The sequence below is a fragment of the Oncorhynchus keta genome, unplaced genomic scaffold (genome assembly GCF_023373465.1).
Source record: "Oncorhynchus keta strain PuntledgeMale-10-30-2019 unplaced genomic scaffold, Oket_V2 Un_scaffold_28244_pilon_pilon, whole genome shotgun sequence".
In the NCBI taxonomy this organism is placed as follows: Eukaryota; Metazoa; Chordata; class Actinopteri; order Salmoniformes; family Salmonidae; genus Oncorhynchus; species Oncorhynchus keta.
The window spans coordinates 140,380-155,000 of NW_026290902.1; the positions used below are offsets into that span (position 1 = coordinate 140,380).

Genomic DNA, 14,621 nt, shown 5'->3' on the forward strand with positions numbered 1-14,621 from the left:
CCCTTACTAAATGAGTAGACCAGTTTCTCACAGGCAGGTGTAACCCTTGCTAAATGAGTAGCCCATTATCTCACAGGCAGGTGTAACCCTTATTAAATGAGTAGCCCGTTATCTCACAGGCAGGTGTAACCCTTACTAAATGAGTAGCCCGTTATCTCACAGGCAGGTGTAACCCTTGCTAAATGAGTAGCCCATTATCTCACAGGCAGGTGTAACCCTTACTAAATGAGTAGCCCGTTATCTCACAGGCAGGTGTAACCCTTACTAAATGAGTAGCCCATTATCTCACAGGCAGGTGTAACCCTTACTAAATGAGTAGCCCAGTATCTCACAGGCAGGTGTAACCCTTACTAAATGAGTAGCCCGTTATCTCACAGGCAGGTGTAACCCTTACTAAATGAGTAGACCAGTATCTCACAGGCAGGTGTAACCCTTGCTAAATGAGTAGCCCGTTATCTCACAGGCAGGTGTAACCCTTACTAAATGAGTAGACCAGTATCTCACAGGCAGGTGTAACCCTTGCTAAATGAGTAGACCAGTATCTCACAGGCAGGTGTAACCCTTACTAAATGAGTAGACCAGTATCTCACAGGCAGGTGTAACCCTTACTAAATGAGTAGACCAGTATCTCACAGGCAGGTGTAACCCTTGCTAAATGAGTAGCCCAGTTATCTCACAGGCAGGTGTAACCCTTACTAAATGAGTAGACCAGTATCTCACAGGCAGGTGTAACCCTTGCTAAATGAGTAGCCCGTTATCTCACAGGCAGGTGTAACCCTTACTAAATGAGTAGACCAGTATCTCACAGGCAGGTGTAACCCTTACTAAATGAGTAGACCAGTATCTCACAGTCAGGTGTAACCCTTACTAAATGAGTAGCCCAGTATCTCACAGGCAGGTGTAACCCTTGCTAAATGAGTAGCCCAGTATCTCACATATTTATATTTTATTTATAAGCCATTTAGCAGACGCTTTTATCCAAAGCGACTTACAGTCATGTGTGCATACATTCACGTATGGGTGGTGTAACCCTATCCTGGCTAAAGCGCCATGCTCTACCAACTGCCCAGTATCTCACATGCAGTGTGGTCTCGGAACATCATGTGACCGGTTATTTGATCTTACTGTAACAAGCAGGCATTATGCTAATGAGATATGCAAACGCTGTTGAGTCAGACAGCGACCTCTCCTGCGTCCACCGCAGTCAACCAATCAGATGAGGAGCATATGTTTGCTTGAAAATCTTTCATTCGTGAAGCATAGTTCACTCTGTCTACGGCATGGAGGAGGATTGTTGGTTGTTGATGGTGGGTGAAAAGAGATCCGTAGGTCTACGGCTGCATTGCTAATGCATGCCGTTATGATGAGCTGCCAGATTCACGTCGCGGATATCCTGAGACAGAGTGAAAACCCAGAAACCTGGAGAAATTACAGACAGATCCACTTCCCCTTCTTTATTGCAGAATTGTGATACGTGATCAATGAACATTGACAGTAATTCATCTTGAATAATAGTTTTACATTTACAGTTTAAAAAAAAACACTTTATTTCAATAAATCAACATTGAAGGAATCAACCATATCATTGCCAAATGTATAAATAAACTAACTCATTTGTAAATGTTTGTAAAGGGTGTGTGCTGGTGGCAGGGAAGTCAGGCGCAGGAGACACACCAGCTTGGTGTAAACAGAGCAGTCTTAATAAGTGCTCAAAAAACTCAGAAAACCAAAATATACAAAATAATACAAGTGGGTACAGAACCCTTCGCACACCAGACCACAACTTGCACAATGCTTAAAAAACAAACAATCGCCGACAAGGACAACGAGGAGGAACAGGATGTTAGATACACAACATGTAATTGGATGGGATTGGAACCAGGTGTGATGGAAGACTAAGACAAAAGCAAAGGAAAATGAAAAGAGGATCAGCGATGGCTAGAAGGGCGGTGACTTCGACCGCCGAACGCCAACATCGGCGCAATGTCAGACATCTGTCGTAAATGGGCTATTATTTTACTAAATCGTAATCTCAGTTGAACAAAATCTAGTCCATGCCAGGAGGGGATTAATTGTACTAAATCGTAATCTCAGCTGAACAAAATCTAGTCCATGCCAGGAGGGGATTAATTGTACTAAATCGTAATCTCAGCTGAACAAAATCTAGTCCATGCCAGGAGGGGATTAATTGTACTAAATCGTAATCTCAGCTGAACAAAATCTAGTCCATGCCAGGAGGGGATTAATTGTACTAAATCGTAATCTCAGCTGAACAAAATCTAGTCCATGCCAGGAGGGGATTAATTTTACTAAATCGTAATCTCAGCTGAACAAAATCTAGTCCATGCCAGGAGGGGATTAATTTTACTAAATTGTAATCTCAGCTGAACAAAATCTAGTCCATGCCAGGAGGGGATTAATTGTACTAAATCGTAATCTCAGCTGAACAAAATCTAGTCCATGCCAGGAGGGGATTAATTGTACTAAATCGTAATCTCAGTTGAACAAAATCTAGTCCATGCCAGGAGGGGATTAATTGTACTAAATCGTAATCTCAGCTGAACAAAATCTAGTCCATGCCAGGAGGGGATTAATTGTACTAAATCGTAATCTCAGCTGAACAAAATCTAGTCCATGCCAGGAGGGGATTAATTGTACTAAATCGTAATCTCAGTTAAACAAAATCTAGTCCATGCCAGGAGGGGATTAATTGTACTAAATCGTAATCTCAGCTGAACAAAATCTAGTCCATGCCAGAAGGGGTGAACGTTGATCAACTGGGTGAGCAGATTTCTATTTCAGCCCAGCAATAAAATACACATGAATAATCAGTCGTGTTAGTGCTGGGCTGGAACAGACACCTGCACACCTTCATACCTACAGTGTTTGTCCTGCTGCAGCTGTAATATGTTTTGTAACATGAAGCAGGAAACACGTTACGTTATTAAACCTTTTAAACGTCTTATGGCTGCAGGGGCAGTATTGAGTGGCTTGGATGAAAGGTGACCCAGAGGTGCCCAGAGTCAACGGTCTGGTCCTCAGTCGCAGTTGTATATATATGCATATTATAATTAGTATTGGATTGAAAACACTCTGAAGTTTCTAAAACAGTTTGAATGATGTCTGTGGAATAACATAAGGAAAGACCAGGGTAACATAAGACCAGGGTAACATAAGACCAGGGTAACATAAGGAAAGACCAGGGTAACATAAGGAAAGACCAGGGTAACATAAGGAAAGACCAGGGTAACATAAGACCAGGGTAACATAAGGAACGACCAGGGTAACATATGGAAAGACCAGGGTAACATAAGGAAAGACCAGGGTAACATAAGGAAAGACCAGGGTAACATTAGACCAGGGTAACATAAGGAAAGACCAGGGTAACATATGACCAGGGTAACATAAGGAAAAACCAGGGTAACATATGACCAGGGTAACATAAGGAAAGACCAGGGTAACATATGACCAGGGTAACATAAGGAAAGACCAAGGTAACATAAGGAAAGACCAAGGTAACATATGGAAAGACCAGGGTAACATATGACCAGGGTAACATAAGGAAAGACCAGGGTAACATATGACCAGGGTAACATAAGGAAAGACCAGGGTAACATATGACCAGGGTAACATAAGGAAAGACCAGGGTAACATATGACCAGGGTAACATAAGGAAAAACCAGGGTAACATAAGGAAAGACCAAGGTAACATATGGAAAGACCAGGGTAACATAAGGAAAGACCAGGGTAACATAAGTAAAGACCAGGGTAACATAAGTAAAGACCAGGGTAACATAAGGAAAGACCAGGGTAACATAAGGAAAGACCAGGGTAACATAAGGAAAGACCAGGGTAACATAAGGAAAGACCAGGGTAACATAAGGAAAGACCAGGGTAACATATGACCAGGGTAACATAAGGAAAGACCAGGGTAACATAAGGAAAGACCAGGGTAACATAAGTAAAGATCAGGGTAACATAAGGAAAGACCAGGGTAACATAAGACCAGGGTAACATAAGACCAGGGTAACATAAGACCAGGGTAACATATGGAAAGACCAGGGTAACATAAGGAAAGACCAGGGTAACATATGGAAAGACCAGGGTAACATAAGTAAAGATCAGGGTAACATAAGGAAAGACCAGGGTAACATAACACCTGGGTAACATAAGACCAGGGTAACATAAGGAAAGACCAGGGTAACATATGGAAAGACCAGGGTAACATAAGACCAGGGTAACATAAGGAAAGACCAGGGTAACATAAGGAAAGACCAGGGTAACATATGACCAGGGTAACATAAGGAAAGACCAGGGTAACATATGGAAAGACCAGGGTAACATAAGGAAAGACCAGGGTAACATAAGGAAAGACCAGGGTAACATAAGGAAAGACCAGGGTAACATAAGGAAAGACCAGGGTAACATAAGGAAAGACCAGGGTAACATAAGGAAAGACCAGGGTAACATATGACCAGGGTAACATAAGGAAAGACCAGGGTAACATAAGGAAAGACCAGGGTAACATAAGTAAAGATCAGGGTAACATAAGGAAAGACCAGGGTAACATAAGACCAGGGTAACATAAGACCAGGGTAACATGAGGAAAGACCAGGGTAACATATGGAAAGACCAGGGTAACATAAGGAAAGACCAGGGTAACATATGGAAAGACCAGGGTAACATAAGTAAAGATCAGGGTAACATAAGGAAAGACCAGGGTAACATAAGACCAGGGTAACATAAGGAAAGACCAGGGTAACATATGGAAAGACCAGGGTAACATAAGACCAGGGTAACATAAGGAAAGACCAGGGTAACATAAGGAAAGACCAGGGTAACATATGACCAGGGTAACATAAGGAAAGACCAGGGTAACATATGGAAAGACCAGGGTAACATAAGGAAAGACCAGGGTAACATATGACCAGGGTAACATAAGGAAAGACCAGGGTAACATATGGAAAGACCAGGGTAACATAAGTAAAGACCAGGGTAACATAAGGAAAGACCAGGGTAACATAAGGAAAGACCAGGGTAACATATGACCAGGGTAACATAAGGAAAGACCAGGGTAACATATGGAAAGACCAGGGTAACATAAGGAAAGACCAGGGTAACATAAGGAAAGACCAGGGTAACATATGACCAGGGTAACATAAGGAAAGACCAGGGTAACATGTGACCAGGGTAACATAAGGAAAGACCAGGGTAACATAAGGAAAGACCAGGGTAACATAAGGAAAGACCAGGGTAACATAAGGAAAGACCAGGGTAACATAAGGAAAGACCAGGGTAACATAAGGAAAGACCAGGGTAACATGAGACCAGGGTAACATAAGGAAAGACCAGGGTAACATAAGGAAAGACCAGGGTAACATAAGACCAGGGTAACATAAGGAAAGACCAGGGTAACATAAGGAAAGACCAGGGTAACATAAGATCAGGGTAACATAAGGAAAAACCAGGGTAACATAAGGAAAGACCAGGGTAACATATGGAAAGACCAGGGTAACATAAGGAAAGACCAGGGTAACACAAGGAAAGACCAGGGTAACATAAGGAAAGACCAGGGTAAAATTGTGACCAGGGTAACATATGGAAAGACCATGGCAACATAAGGAAAGACCAGGGTAACATATGGAAAGACCAGGGTAACATAAGGAAAGACCAGGGTAACATATGGAAAGACCAGGGTAACATAAGGAAAGACCAGGGTAACATAAGACCAGGGTAACATAAGGAAAGACCAGGGTAACATATGGAAAGACCAGGGTAACATAAGGAAAGACCAGGGTAACATAAGACCAGGGTAACATAAGGAAAGACCAGGGTAACATATGGAAAGACCAAGGTAACATATGGAAAGACCAGGGTAACATAAGGAAAGACCAGGGTAACATAAGGAAAGACCAGGGTAACATAAGACCAGGGTAACATAAGGAAAGACCAGAGTAACATATGGAAAAGGTAGAGTAACATTAGGAAAGACCAGGGTAACATATGGAAAGACCAGGGTAACATAAGGAAAGGGTAGGGTACCATAAGGAAAGACCAGGGTAACATATGGAAAGACCAGGGTAACATATGGAAAGACCAGGGTAACATATGGAAAGACCAGGGTAACATAAGGAAAGACCAGGGTAACATAAGGAAAGACCAGGGTAACATATGGAAAGACCAGGGTAACATATGGAAAGACCAGGGTAACATATGGAAAGACCAGGGTAACATATGGAAAGACCAGGGTAACATATGGAAAGACCAGGGTAACATAAGGAAAGACCAGGGTAACATATGGAAAGACCATGGCAACATATGGAAAGACCAGGGTAACATAAGGAAGGACCAGGGTAACATAAGGAAAGACCAGGGTAACATAAGGAAAGACCAGGGTAACATGTGACCAGTTACAGCTACACTAAACCCCAGTGTTGATATAATATAACAAGTACAGGTACACTAAACCCCAGTGTTGATATAATATAACAAGTACAGCTGCACTAAACCCCCAGTGTTGATATAATATAACAAGTACAGCTACACTAAACCCCAGTGTTGATATAATATAACAAGTACAGCTGTACTAAACCCCAGTGTTGATATAATATAACATGTACAGCTACACTAAACCCCAGTGTTGATATAATATAACAAGTACAGCTACACTAAACCCCAGTGTTGATATAATATAACAAGTACAGCTACACTAAACCCCAGTGCTGATATAATATAACAAGTACAGCTACACTAAACCCCAGTGTTGATATAATATAACAAGTACAGCTACACTAAACCCCAGTGTTGATATAATATAACAAGTACAGCTACACTAAACCCCATTGTTAATATAATATAACAAGTACAGCTACACTAAACCCCAGTGTTGATATAATATAACAAGTACAGCTGCACTAAACCCCCAGTGTTGATATAATATAACAAGTACAGTTACACTAAACCCCCAGTGTTGATATAATATAACAAGTACAGCTACACTAAACCCCAGTGTTGATATAATATAACAAGTACAGCTGCACTAAACCCCCAGTGTTGATATAATATAACAAGTACAGCTACACTAAACCCCGGTGTTGATATAATATAACAAGTACAGCTACACTAAACCCCAGTGTTGATATAATATAACAAGTACAGCTACACTAAACCCCAGTGTTGATATAATATAACAAGTACAGCTACACTAAACCCCAGTGTTGATATAATATAACAAGTACAGCTACACTAAACCCCAGTGTTGATATAATATAACAAGTACAGCTACACTAAACCCCAGTGTTGATATAATATAACAAGTACAGCTGCACTAAACCCCCAGTGTTGATATAATATAACAAGTACAGCTACACTAAACCCCAGTGTTGATATAATATAACAAGTACAGCTACACTAAACCCCCAGTGTTGATATAATATAACAAGTACAGCTACACTAAACCCCCAGTGTTGATATAATATAACAAGTACAGCTGTACTAAACCCCAGTGTTGATATAATATAACAAGTACAGCTGTACTAAACCCCCAGTGTTGATATAATATAACAAGTACAGCTACACTAAACCCCCAGTGTTGATATAATATAACAAGTACAGCTACACTAAACCCCCAGTGTTGATATAATATAACAAGTACAGCTGCACTAAACCCCAGTGTTGATATAATATAACAAGTACAGCTACACTAAACCCCAGTGTTGATATAATATAACAAGTACAGCTACACTAAACCCCCAGTGTTGATATAATATAACAAGTACAGCTACACTAAACCCCCAGTGTTGATATAATATAACAAGTACAGCTACACTAAACCCCAGTGTTGATATAATATAACAAGTACAGCTGCACTAAACCCCCAGTGTTGATATAATATAACAAGTACAGCTGTACTAAACCCCCAGTGTTGATATAATATAACAAGTACAGCTGTACTAAACCCCAGTGTTGATATAATATAACAAGTACAGCTGTACTAAACCCCAGTGTTGATATAATATAACAAGTACAGCTGCACTAAACCCCCAGTGTTGATATAATATAACAAGTACAGCTACACTAAACCCCAGTGTTGATATAATATAACAAGTACAGCTGTACTAAATCCCCAGTGTTGATATAATATAACAAGTACAGCTACACTAAACCCCCAGTGTTGATATAATATAACAAGTACAGCTACACTAAACCCCAGTGTTGATATAATATAACAAGTACAGCTACACTAAACCCCAGTGTTGATATAATATAACAAGTACAGCTACACTAAATCCCCAGTGTTGATATAATATAACAAGTACAGCTACACTAAACCCCAGTGTTGATATAATATAACAAGTACAGCTACACTAAACCCCAGTGTTGATATAATATAACAAGTACAGCTACACTAAACCCCAGTGTTGATATAAGCTACACTAAACCCCCAGTGTTGATATAATATAACAAGTACAGCTACACTAAACCCCAGTGTTGATATAATATAACAAGTACAGCTACACTAAACCCCCAGTGTTGATATAATATAACAAGTACAGCTACACTAAACCCCAGTGTTGATATAATATAACAAGTACAGCTGCACTAAACCCCCAGTGTTGATATAATATAACAAGTACAGCTGTACTAAACCCCCAGTGTTGATATAATATAACAAGTACAGCTGTACTAAACCCCAGTGTTGATATAATATAACAAGTACAGCTGTACTAAACCCCAGTGTTGATATAATATAACAAGTACAGCTGCACTAAACCCCCAGTGTTGATATAATATAACAAGTACAGCTACACTAAACCCCAGTGTTGATATAATATAACAAGTACAGCTACACTAAACCCCCAGTGTTGATATAATATAACAAGTACAGCTACACTAAACCCCAGTGTTGATATAATATAACAAGTACAGCTACACTAAACCCCAGTGTTGATATAATATAACAAGTACAGCTGCACTAAACCCCCAGTGTTGATATAATATAACAAGTACAGCTACACTAAACCCCAGTGTTGATATAATATAACAAGTACAGCTACACTAAACCCCAGTGTTGATATAATATAACAAGTACAGCTGCACTAAACCCCCAGTGTTGATATAATATAACAAGTACAGCTACACTAAACCCCAGTGTTGATATAATATAACAAGTACAGCTGCACTAAACCCCCAGTGTTGATATAATATAACAAGTACAGCTACACTAAACCCCAGTGTTGATATAATATAACAAGTACAGCTACACTAAACCCCAGTGTTGATATAATATAACAAGTACAGCTACACTAAACCCCAGTGTTGATATAATATAACAAGTACAGCTACACTAAACCCCCAGTGTTGATATAATATAACAAGTACAGCTACACTAAACCCCAGTGTTGATATAATATAACAAGTACAGCTACACTAAACCCCAGTGTTGATATAATATAACAAGTACAGCTACACTAAACCCCAGTGTTGATATAATATAACAAGTACAGCTACACTAAACCCCAGTGTTGATATAATATAACAAGTACAGCTACACTAAACCCCAGTGTTGATATAATATAACAAGTACAGCTACACTAAACCCCAGTGTTGATATAATATAACAAGTACAGCTACACTAAACCCCAGTGTTGATATAATATAACAAGTACAGCTACACTAAACCCCAGTGTTGATATAATATAACAAGTACAGCTACACTAAACCCCAGTGTTGATATAATATAACAAGTACAGCTACACTAAACCCCAGTGTTGATATTATATAACAAGTACAGCTACACTAAACCCCAGTGTTGATATAATATAACAAGTACAGCTACACTAAACCCCAGTGTTGATATAATATAACAAGTACAGCTACACTAAACCCCAGTGTTGATATAATATAACAAGTACAGCTACACTAAACCCCAGTGTTGATATAATATAACAAGTACAGCTACACCAAACCCCAGTGTTGATATAATATAACAAGTACAGCTACACTAAACCCCAGTGTTGATATAATATAACAAGTACAGCTACACTAAACCCCAGTGTTGATATAACACTTTTTTTTTGGAGATTGAAATTGGGATCCTTTTCTCCGGACAAGGGCATTTCCAGGCATAGAGGCAACATGGAAATGAAAAATATTCAAAATAATTAGAAGAATTCCAAAAATAAACATTTTTCCTCATCAAATTCCCCTGAATGATAATTGATAAGTTTAAATAATGCAACAAAAGAAGGTACATTTTCCTTCTATTCTACACACTTTGCCATGAGACTGGGAGAAAAATGTTTTAAAGCTAATTTCCAGTCACCGCCCCCCCATTCCCACACACACAATGAAACACGTAACAGATCCAGTGATAGCACCAGTCTCAGGTTTAGCCTGACCTCTAGTGGTTATGAGTGGTAGTACACCAGTCTCAGGTTTAGCCTGACCTCTAGTGGTTATGAGTGGTAGTACACCAGTCTCAGGTTTAGCCTGACCTCTAGTGGTTATGAGTGGTAGTACACCAGTCTCAGGTTTAGCCTGACCTCTAGTGGTTACGAGTGGTAGTACACCCGTCTCAGGTTTATAGCCTGACCTCTAGTGGTTATGAGTGGTAGTACACCAGTCTCAGGTTTAGCAGTCCACTAGTGGTTATGAGTGGTAGTACACCAGTCTCAGGTTTAGCCTGACCTCTAGTGGTTACGAGTGGTAGTACACCAGTCTCAGGTTTAGCCTGACCTCTAGTGGTTATGAGTGGTACGGCCTATTTTCTTTCTTGCCAATGCTTCTTATGGAGAATCTTGAGTTGTTCAAGCTGATGACTATTCTGTAGGGACTTGGTGAGAGTTTAGAGGCATTGGTCAAGAGGTTCTGATAGACTGGTAGTACACCAGTCCCAGGTTTAGCCTGACCTCTAGTGGTTATGAGTGGTAGTACACCAGTCCCAGGTTTAGCCTGACCTCTAGTGGTTATGAGTGGTAGTACAACAGTCAAGAGGTTCTGATAGACTCAGCCACAACATATTTAATCAAAATCACATTTTTTTATTAATCACAATAATTACAAACAGTAGAATGAAACAAAAATGTATAAAATGAGTCGATACGATACAGCAGCAACAGTGATTAATAGTGGAGTTTATCTGGTACAGCAGGAAGACAATTTGTCAGTGGAAGAACAATGGAGTGGCTGTTGAATTGAATTGAATCTACCTGTAGCTGACTACAAGGAAAGAAGAACCCTGATCTCACAGATGCATGTGTCTGTGTCTCTGTGGGAGGGGAGGGGGGGGGTCCCTCATCTCCACAACAACCAGTCCCTCTTAGCTCCACAGCAACCAGTCCCTCTTAGCTCCACAGCAACCAGTCCCTCTTAGTTCCACAACAACCAGTCCCTCTTAGCTCCACAGCAACCAGTCCCTCTTAGTTCCACAACAACCAGTCCCTATTAGTTCCACAGCAACCAGTCCCTCTTAGTTCCACAACAACCAGTCCCTCTTAGTTCCACAGCAACCAGTCCCTCTTAGTTCCACAACAACCAGTCCCTCTTTGTTCCACAGCAACCAGTCCCTCTTAGTTCCACAACAACCAGTCCCTCTTAGTTCCACAGCAACCAGTCCCTCTTAGTTCCACAACAACCAGTCCCTCTTAGTTCCACAACAACCAGTCCCTCTTAGTTCCACAGCAACCAGTCCCTCTTAGTTCCACAACAACCAGTCCCTCTTAGTTCCACAACAACCAGTCCCTCTTAGTTCCACAGCAACCAGTCCCTCTTAGTTCCACAACAACCAGTCCCTCTTAGTTCCACAACAACCAGTCCCTCTTAGCTCCACAGCAACCAGTCCCTCTTAGTTCCACAACAACCAGTCCCTCTTAGTTCCACAACAACCAGTCCCTCTTAGCTCCACAACAACCAGTCCCTCTTAGCTCCACAGCAACCAGTCCCTCTTAGCTCCACAGCAACCAGTCCCTCTTAGCTCCACAGCAACCAGTCCCTGTTAGCTAAGACAGTACATTCCCAATAAAACCATAATTCCACCTTGACATTATGGGGTAGATCAGTGACAAAACAATCTTAATTTCAATCCATTTCAAATTCAGGCTGTAAACACAACAAACATTAGGATAAAGTCAACAGGTGTGAAGGCACAGAGTGAACAAAACATTAAGAACACCTGCTCTTTCCATGGACTGACCAGGTGAATCCAGGTGAAAGATATGATTCATTATTGATGTCACTTGTTAAATCCACTTCAGTCAGTGTAGATGAAGGGGAGGAGTCAGGTTAAATCCACTTCAGTCAGTGTTGATGAAGGGGAGGAGTCAGGTTAAATCAACTTCAGTCAGTGTAGATGAAGGGGAGGAGTCAGGTTAAATCCACTTCAGTCAGTGTAGATGAAGAGGAGGAGTCAGGTTAAATCCACTTCAGTCAGTGTAGATGAAGGGGAGGAGTCAGGTTAAATCCACTTCAGTCAGTGTAGATGAAGGGGAGGAGTCAGGTTAAATCCACTTCAGTCAGTGTAGATGAGGGGGGAGGAGTCAGGTTAAATCCACTTCAGTCAGTGTAGATGAAGGGGAGGAGTCAGGTTAAATCCACTTCAGTCAGTGTAGATGAGGGGGAGGAGTCAGGTTAAATCCACTTCAGTCAGTGTAGATGAAGGTAGGAGGAGTCAGTCAGTGTAGATGAAGGGGAAGTCAGGTTAAATCCACTTCAGTCAGTGTAGATGAAGGGGAGGAGTCAGGTTAAATCCACTTCAGTCAGTGTAGATGAAGGGGAGGAGTCAGGTTAAATCCACTTCAGTCAGTGTAGATGAAGGGGAGGAGTCAGGTTAAATCCACTTCAGTCAGTGTAGATGAAGGGGAGGAGTCAGGTTAAATCCACTTCAGTCAGTGTAGATGAGGGGAGGAGTCAGGTTAAATCCACTTCAGTCAGTGTAGATGAAGGGGAGGAGTCAGGTTAAATCCACTTCAGTCAGTGTAGATGAAGGGGAGGAGTCAGGTTAAATCCACTTCAGTCAGTGTAGATGTCAGTGTAGGAGGGGGAGGAGTCAGGTTAAATCCACTTCAGTCAGTGTAGATGAGGTTAAATCCACTTCAGGGGAGGAGTCAGGTTAAATCCACTTCAGTCAGTGTAGATGAGGGGGAGGAGTCAGGTTAAATCCACTTCAGTCAGTGTAGATGAAGGGGAGGAGTCAGGTTAAATCCACTTCAGTCAGTGTAGATGAAGGGGAGGAGTCAGGTTAAATCCACTTCAGTCAGTCAGGTTAAATCCACTTCAGTCATGATGAGGGGGGAGTCAGGTTAAATCCACTTCAGTCAGTGTAGATGAAGGGAGGAGTCAGGTTAAATCCACTTCAGTCAGTGTAGATGAAGGGGAGGAGTCAGGTTAAATCCACTTCAGTCAGTGTAGATGAGGGGGAAGTCAGGTTAAATCCACTTCAGTCAGTGTAGATGAAGGGGAGGAGTCAGGTTAAATCCACTTCAGTCAGTGTTGGTGAAGGGGAGGAGTCAGGTTAAAATCAGTCACTTCAGTCAGTGTAGATGAAGGGGAGGAGTCAGGTTAAATCCACTTCAGTCAGTGTAGATGAAGGGGAGGAGTCAGGTTAAATCCACTTCAGTCAGTGTCAGATGAATGGGGAGGAGTCAGGTTAAATCCACTTCAGTCAGTGTAGATGAGGGGGAGGAGTCAGGTTAAATCCACTTCAGTCAGTGTAGATGAAGGGGAGGAGTCAGGTTAAATCCACTTCAGTCAGTGTAGATGAAGGGGAGGAGTCAGGTTAAATCCACTTCAGTCAGTGTAGATGAAGGGGAGGAGTCTGGATAAAGAAGGATGTTTAAGCCTTGAGACATGGATTGTGTCTGTGTGCCATTCAGAGGGTGAAGTGGCAAGACAAAATATTTAAGTGTCTTTGAACAGGGGTATGGTAGTAGGTGCCAGGCACACCAGTTTGAGTCAAGAACTGCAACGCTGCTGAGTTTTTCACACTCAACAGTTTCCCGCGTGTATAAAGAATGGTCCACCAGCCAAAGGACATCCAGACAACTTGACACAACTGTGGGAAGCATTGGTGTCAACATGGGCCAGCATCCCTGTGGAACGCTTTAGACACATGGACCAGCATAGAGTCAACATGGGCCAGCATCCCTGTGGAACACTCAACATGGGGCCAGCACCTTGTCAACAGTAGAGTCAACATGGGCCAGCATCCCTGTGGAACACTTTAGACACCTTGTAGAGTCAACATGGGCCAGCATCCCTGTGGAACACTTTCCACACCTTGTAGAGGGGGGTGGAGCAACTCAAAATTAGGAAGCTGTTCTTAATGTTTTGTTCACTCAATATAGATTGTAAAGTATAGTACATTCCCTGAACAAAAGCAGGATCTAGATTATACAGCTCTATCTGAACAGATGCTGCTAAACCTAAAGAGTCAGTCCATTTGATTCTTGATGAAAGTCCCTGATGCTGCTAAACCTAAAGAGTCAGTCCATTTGATTCTTGATGAAAGTCCCTGATGCTGCTAAACCTAAAGAGTCAGTCCATTTGATTCTTGATGAAAGTCCCTGATGCTGCTAAACCTAAAGAGTCAGTCCATTTGATTCTTGATGAAAGTCCCGTCGATT

At 41.5% G+C, this 14,621-nt stretch overlaps 1 long non-coding RNA gene across 50 annotated transcripts; it reads left to right on the forward strand.

The window, feature by feature from the left end:
• Nucleotides 1–12,205: 12,205 nt before the first annotated feature.
• On the forward strand, nt 12,206–13,836 carry LOC127928500 (uncharacterized). 50 transcript variants are annotated; one of them, XR_008131316.1, is made up of 9 exons: nt 12,208–12,281; nt 12,411–12,583; nt 12,697–12,868; nt 12,911–12,996; nt 13,151–13,236; nt 13,340–13,382; nt 13,424–13,509; nt 13,557–13,599; nt 13,688–13,836. It is a non-coding gene; the product is annotated as an uncharacterized LOC127928500 (long non-coding RNA). The 50 variants fall into 50 exon arrangements; XR_008131333.1 differs by lacking the exon at nt 13,557–13,599 and having other exon boundaries at nt 13,424–13,466; XR_008131313.1 differs by lacking the exon at nt 13,340–13,382.
• The last annotated feature ends 785 nt before the right edge of the window (nt 13,837–14,621 follow it).